Below are 8,143 nucleotides of genomic sequence, written 5' to 3'. Positions count from 1 at the left end.
CTAGATTCTCACTAGTGATGGTGATGCCAATCGCAGTCATCTGATCGTGTAGATTCTTCACCCTGGTGATGAACTTCTCTGCCGCTTCAGACTCAGACAATTTTTCATTCGCGAGTTGAGTCCCCAGATTCTAAATCTGTGTCTGATTTGTGGTCTCGTACTGATTTTTCAAGACTGTCCATGCCTCCTCCACTGTGGTGACATGTTGAATTAACGCCATGATGGAATCACTAACACTGCAGACAATAGAACACGGTGCATCTGCATTTCTTCTTATCCACGCGAGAATCTCATCCGCAGTTGGTACTATCTGTTGTCTTGCATTGGCTGGATCTGGCCGGCCTCACGTCCACCCCAGTAGCAGTGTCCCAAAGCTCATATGCGCTTAGGATGGTCTTTATCTTGAACTTCTAGAGAGGATAGTTAGAGCCGTCCAACTTTCCGCTTTTTCCGAATGGTGGGATTCGGAGTCTTGCGGGCTGGGCCATCTCTCACAATCTGCTCGCAAACAGAAATAGACTACCAAATCCTCTTGCTAGAGTCCAAGCTCTGATACCATGTAAGAAAATAATACAACGTCTGTGCTTAATAGATAATAGGATCTCGTACGCAAGAGAGAAAACAAGATAGTATGGAGAATCAAACATTTGATTACTATAGAACTGATACAATAGATGGCGCTGCCTCCCAACCGTGCGCTCCTGTGAAAGAAGCTTCGATGGTGTGCCAGAAACAGTAGAAGATGGAGGCTGGATGCTAAGGAATCACGGTTGCTATAGCCAGTGATGAAATGGGCTTCACGAGCTTGCTCTTATATAGCCACCAGTCGTAGTCGGTTAGGCTCAATTGGGTGACTGACCCAGTCCACCCAAAATAGTCGGGCCACCAACCATACAATAGAACCGGTGCGCAAAACAGAGCAACTAACCTATGGTCACCGTTCGGGATCATCTGAGGCTCCAAACGGGCCCCACAACCCGAGAGTGGGCTGCCCGGAGAAATGCTCCATCTACCCTTAGTGCGGTCAGTCAAGGGATGCCTTCCCGCACTTGTATGTAGCCTAGTTGGTGGTGTGCCAACTCTATCTGAAGCCGTCCAGCCATCAGGCCACACATGGCCCCATCTGGTGTCCAAACCAGGACCTACCGGATAACCGAGCTACTCAAATGCCTTCTCCTCATATAGGGGGCTTACAAGTAGAGTTAGCTGGCTCCCACGTAGTTACACGAGAGTGGAGCATTGATATCTAACATATTAGTCTAGAGGTTAAGGAGAGAAAATAATGAACCTTTGAAAAAAAGGAGGGGAGGGGGAATTTTAACACAAATTAATATAAGTAATTGGGAAAGGAGGGTTAAGGAATGGTTTAGAAAAAATTAATATAAGTAAAGGTAATCTGAGAAGAAAAAATCAAAGAAGATGAAATGTTTTTAAATATAAAGTAAAGAAAATGAAAAAAAAAGGGGGGGGGAGTAAGGTCTTTGATGGGATAAGGACTATAAGAAACAACTTTTTCCAGATAATCAAATAAAATCTTAAGAAGGGTTAAGAATAAAATTTGAAAAGCGAGGAATAAAGTGATAATGAGAGTGTTTAATTACACTAAGATTTAAAAAGGGAAATAATAAATATATAGACAAAAGAGGGGAGATAAAGAGCAACATTTTGAAGAGGGGGGTAAAAAAAGGGGGGGGGAGGGGGGGAAAACTTTGGAGGGGAAAATACAATGGGACTCTTTATACTAGAGGGAGAGGGAACTGTTAGATATCAATGCTCCACTCTTGTGTAACTACGCAGGAACTAGCTAACTCTACTTGTAAGCCCCCCCATATGAGGAGAAGGCATTTGAGTAGCTCGGTTATCTAGTAGGTCCTAGTTTGTTGGACACCAGATGGGGGCCATGTGTGGCCTGATGGCTGGACGGCTTCAGATAGAGTTGGCACACCACCAACTAGGCTACATGCAAGTGCAGGAAGGCATCCCTTGGTTGACTGCACTAAGGGTAGATGGAGCATTTCTCGGGGCAGCCCACTCTCGGGTTGCAGGGCCCGTTTGGAGCCTCAGATGATCTCGGATGGCTCTGGGCCGAACGAAGAACGTAGGTTAGTTGCTTTGTTTTGCACACCGGTTCTATCGTATGGTCGGTGGCCTATTTCGAGACCGACCCCCAGTCGATTGTTTTGGGTGGACTGGGTCGGTCACCCAATTGAGCCTAACCGACTATGACTAGTGGCTATATAAGAGCAATCCCGTGAAGCCCATTTCATCACTGGCTACAGCAACCCTGAATCCTTAGCATCTAGCCTCCGTCTTCTATTGTTTCCAGCATGCCATCGAAGCTTCTTTCACAGGAGCACACGGTTGGGAGGCAGCGCCATCTATTGTATGAGTTCTATAGTAATCAAATTTTTGATTCTCCATACTATCTTGTTTTCTCTCTTGCGTACGAGATCCTGTTATCTGTTGAGCACAGACGTTGTATTATTTTCTTACATGGTATCAGAGCCTGGACTCTAGCAAGAAGATTTGGTAGTGTGTTTTTGTTTGCGAGCAGATTGTGAGAGATGGCCCAGCCCGCAAGACTCTGAATCCCACTGTTCGGCGAAAGCGGAAAGTTGGATGGCTCTAACTATCCACACTGGAAGTCCAAGATGAAGACCATCCTAAGCGCATACGAGCTTTGGGACACTACTACTAGGGTGGACATGAGGCTGGCTGCGAGACCGCAGATCTAGCCAATGCAGGACAACAAATAGTACCAACTGCGGATGAGATTCTCGCGTGGACAAGAAGAAATGTAGATGCATTGTGTTCTATTGTCTGCAGTGTTAGTGATTCCGTCATGGCGTTAATTCAACATGTCACCATAGCGGAGGAGTCATGGACGGTCTTGAAAAATCAGTACGAGACCAAGAATCAGACACGAATTCGGAATCTAGAGACTCAACTCGCGAATGAGAAGTTGTCTGAGTCTGAAGCGGCAGAGAAGTTCATCACCAGGGTGAAGAATCTGCGTGATCAGATGACTGCGATTGGCATCACCATCACCAGTGAGAATCTAGCATGAAGCTGCATACGGATTCTCCCACCAAAGTACGAAAGTCTTGTTACGGCGCTGAATACATAGAACAAAAATCCACCCCTCAACTTTGAGGATTTTAGCACGATGCTTTTGGAGGAGGAGATGCATCAAAAGATGAGGACTAGAGAAGATTCGCCTTTCTGGACCAGATCAAAGAAAGGTAAGGGTAAGGACTCTAGTAACCCATCTTCTTCTGATGATAAAAAGAGAAAGAAGAAGATCAAGTGCTTCTATTGCAACAAGGCAGGGCACAAGCAGAATGAGTGCCGAAAGAAGATTGCAGATGAGAAGAACGGAGTAAAGAAAGAGTCCAGCAACAGCGCACAGGTAGTACCAGTAGAGCTGTTCATCACAATTGAGGAGATTTGCATGGAGGCAGTTCATGTACCTGCTGATGAACCGTGGATCATTGACAGTGGTGCATCATGCCACATGACCAGTCGGAAGGATTGGTATACCTGTCTACAGCCGATAGGGAATGACATCCTGGTAGTAGTCAGCAATGATGCAAAATGTCTAGCAAAAGGAAAAGGTACGATTGCTCTCAAGTTAGATGGAGTTGTAAAATAGTTGTCCGATGTTCTTTATGTACCAGATATCAAGAGGAACTTGTTGTCCATTTCTGCGATCACGGATCAGGACCTCAAAGTTCAATTCGATAAGAATGGTGCACAGATCCTGGATCTTCAAGGAAAGGTCGTTGGTAAAGGTACACAGTGCAACAACATTTACGAACTCTCAGCTTTCAGTGCTCGAGTGGATGTGAAGAACACTAAGCTGTGGCATGAGAGGTTTGGTCATCTAAACCTTAGTTCTTTGAAGGAGATGCATAAAAGTGGAATGATTGCAGACCTACCAAAAATTTTAGATCTGCCCAATGTATGTGAAGCTTGCATGATGGGCAACTAGCATCAGCATCCCTTTCCTAAAGAGGCCAACAGGGCAAAGGCTCCTCTAGAGCTCGTCCACACGGACCTCTGTGGAAAGATGGAGGTCACGGAAGCTTTGGGTGGTTCCTACTACTTCATGATGCTGATCGACGACTACAGTAGAAGGATGTGGATATACTTCCAGAAGACTAAAGACGAGGCTTTTAGTAGGTTCAAGGAATGGCATGTAATGGTCGAGAAAGAAATGGGGAGGAAGGTGAAGAAGTTGAGATCAGACAGAGGTGGAGAGTTCACATCAACTGAATTTGAAAGTTACTACAAAAGTCACAGAATCAAGAGGCAGAAACCCCCGCCACATACATCATAGCAAAATGGAGTAGCAGAATGCAAGATGCACGTCATCTGTGAAATGGGCCGGAGTATGATGAAAGGGAAAGATTTGCCAAAGACTTTCTAGGCTGAAGCATGTAACACTGTAGTTTACATCCTGAATCGTAGCTACACGAAGGCTGTGAACGGGATGACTCCACTGCAAGCCTTTTATGGTAAGAAACCTTCAGCTGCACATTTCAGAGTTTTTGGATGTGACTGTTTTGTGCATGTCCCTGATGCTACCAAGACCAAATGGGAACCGAAGAGCCGGAAGTGTATTTTCTTGGGCTATAGTGAAGAGGCAAAGGGTTACCGTCTCTATAACCCTATAACCAAGAAGGTAATTGTAAGTCGCGATGTGGTCTTCTCAGAATAGCCGCATCAATTGGAGGAGGATGATCCCTTCCCAGACAACCAGGACGAGGATATCCATCTAGCTCGTCATAAACCATGGTGCCATATTTAGGATTTGTGCAATAAGTTCCACATAGCTTAGGGTGAGCACCCTCCCCTATAGGTATCGTGTGTATTGCCACTTCTGGTGAAATTCCTTTCATCTCTTTGTATGACCATGCTAGGCAGTCATGGTATTCCATTAGGAGTGCTTTGAGTTTGGTTTCATCTTCTTGTCGAAGCTGTTTCCCAATAAAAACCAATTTTTCTTCCTTCCCTTCAAAGGCTAGGTTTATTGTGCATGTTTTGGCTGGTCCCTCATAGATTGGAGTTTCTCTAATGCTATCGGTTTCTTGAACTTCAGATTCTCTTAGTGGTCTTGGCATTGCTATTGGCACACTACCACTTGTGTAATTCTTGAAGTATTCCGGCACTTCTCGAAGATCGGCCTCTGATGGTGTTGAACTAGCCTAACATGTGTCATGTGTACTGGGTGGCATAGTTGCATTTACTAATTTGTTAGGCTTTTCTTGACTTTCTTTTTCTGAAGTCTCTTGATCGAGCTTCTTGATCGAGCTTCATCCGTGCATGTGGCTTATATTTTCGAAACTTCTTACGTTGGGAACTGTGGGGTAACTTTTCCACTGGTAAGGTGTTTCCAAGTAAGGGTTCATTCACTGCGCATACTCCTTCCAGTCCCTCACAGGACCATTCAAGAGGCGGTGGTTCTGATTTTGAGGGAGTTGACTTGGCAAGGTCCAATTTGACGATCCTTGTTTGGACTCATTCGAATTCATTGAAGTGCTTGGCCTTGGCTTTTCTGCGATTTCCTCCTTCAGCTTTCTTGTGGGATCTTCTGCTGTTATTCAACTGTGGAGGTTCAACTTTTGGGAGAGGTTCAACTTTAGGGAGCTCGACTGCCATTAGGGCATGTAGAATGGCTGTCATTATCAAAGATTTGATCTTCAATTTCAGCATTCACAGCCTCTGTTTCAAGGTCCCAAGGAAAATTGGAGTCATCATTGGTATGGGTACCTTTTTCAGGTTCATTATCCCACTCGAGGTCAGCCATAAAGAATGGCATCTCTAGATCGATTGGCTCTTCATGTGCAAGTGGAGGATCTACCTGTAGTGCCTTAGCATCTATCTGTGAGAAGATGGGGTCTAATGAATGGCAGTTGTCAATGGTTGCCAATGTTTGTATCCAGTTATTGACATTGCTTTGTGAGTCACCTGCTATGGCATGCTGTTGCAAGGGAGTTGATTTGCTTGAGATTGTTGTTGAAGATGTGTCATCCAACACTCTAGGAACAATTGGTTTAATAGCTCTCATCCCCACATTCACCCTATCTGTGGTGTCGCAATTCTGGATTGTCAATCTATCAGTTCCCCAATCATGGAGGACTGATGCTTCCCGTAACCAAGGACGTCCCAGTAAGATTTGATAGGATTTTTTGGGGAGATTCAAGATTGTGAATTGAAGGGAAAAGTGCAATCCTGTGATCTTTGTGGACATGCCATTCACTATTCCCAAGGGGTTGAACCATCGGCAAGGCGTATGTTAAAATTAGCCTTTTGCATTGGTGGGAGACCCATTCTTCGTAGAGCTCCTTTGATAGGACATTTACACCTGCTCCACCATCCACTATGGCTTGGACTTCATTATATGCCTTATGGATCAAAGGCACGATAATGTTGCATATGTCATCTCTCTCACCCATCCGCACAGGGATATCTTCGATGTCGTTCATAGGTGGAGGGGGATTGGCGAGTTCAATCCATCCTTTGAAACTCTCCCAGAGATTGGGACAATTCTGTAGGAGGATTCCGATGGGAATTGACACAGAGCAACTCAAGATGCTAGAGAGTGCCGCTCCTTCAAGTTGACATGGCGGTACATTATGTTGTGGAGTCTGTTGTTGGAACAGAGGCTCGAGTACAGTATCAATACTCTGTGGGGCCAAGTCATGGATTGGGTCTTGAACTTGTTTCTTAGCCTCGAATTGAGCTTGTTCCTTTTGTACCCATTGATGAAGTGCCTGAAAACGAGCCTTCTCGACCTCTACATTTGGGTATGGAGCTTCTTTTATTTAAGGCTCGTGAGTTGATGTGGATGAGCTCGGCTGCTCATTGCTTGGCGGAGGTGGAGGCACTTGTGCTTTCTTTTTAAAAAGTCGCTTTGGTTGGATTGGAATGTTAGGGTCCTTGGTGCCCTCTTTCTATTGGTGTGTAATTACATTTATAGGTTGTGATATTACACTTGCTGGACCCAAACTTTGATGGTCCACCCCAATGATGCCAACTGGGATGTCAGGCTTAACCTCTGTTGTTATGGGACCTTATTTTTCATGGGACAATCCATACAGGCATGTCCTATGCCACAATCTCTGTAGAGTGGTTGGAAAGTAGCTAGGCTACCACGATGAGGGCACTCTGCGATCCGATGATTTTCTCCACAACCGTATCACTTGATTGGTGCATGATATGTGTTGGGACGTACTTGATTTGCATAAACTAGTACTAGACCCTCTACCCCTTCTATATAGTACACTGGGTACTCTGCTTCATACTCAAATGGCGAGTCTACTTTCTCGGCTTGTAATTGATGTATTGGAACTACCTGAGGAGCTGGATTTGGTACTCTTGGATATGGTAGTGGATTTGGATTCTTGAGTAGTTGTGGGACTTGTGTCCGAATGGAAAGAGGATTAGCGTCGAAGCTGGGGGTGCTTCTGCAAGTGCTAGCTGCCTAGACGGCATGGGTGCCACTTGGTATTGTTGAGGTCAAGGTGGGTTGTTACGCATGTTGAAGATGCAACTATTTTCATCATGGCCACCGATGACACAGATATGGCACCACAACCTTGGTGGTGGATTTGCTTGTGCAGTGATCCTGGCTCTCAGGTCTGGGCACTCATTTGCTATATGATTGGCCATGCAATGTGGACATCAGACATTTTCTCACCGTGCATATGTCTGAGTTGGCGGCTGAGACAAGTGAAGTTTTTGTTCCATGGCCTGCATCATGTCTTCTTTCAGCTTCAAGGTCATAGCCTCTAGGCGATCTTTATTTGATGTTTCGGCAATGGACTTTGATTTGCCCTTTTTTGAGCATTTATCTCGCACACTAGATTTGTCATCATCACTGCTAGTGTCTGAGTCGGTCATGCCATCCTCGATGTCAATGGTTGCCACATGAGCCACATGAGCAGCACTGAATGTTTCATAGCTGCTTATCTTTTTCATATCCTTTCGGATTTTCTTTCTTAGTCCTGTAATGAACCATGCCGTGAGGTACTTTGCATCTGGGCGTGGGTCATATTTGGCGATTAATCTTTTCATCTTACCCAGGTACATGCGTACATCTCCTTGATGGCCTTGTTCGATCTTGCTTAGTTGGAGAGCA

The sequence above is a fragment of the Dipteris shenzhenensis genome, chromosome 1, assembly GCF_047967505.1.
Source record: "Dipteris shenzhenensis isolate YYH24624 ecotype China chromosome 1, Dip_SZ_1.0, whole genome shotgun sequence".
NCBI lineage: Eukaryota > Viridiplantae > Streptophyta > Polypodiopsida > Gleicheniales > Dipteridaceae > Dipteris > Dipteris shenzhenensis.
Note: the sequence above shows the minus strand (reverse complement) of the source record.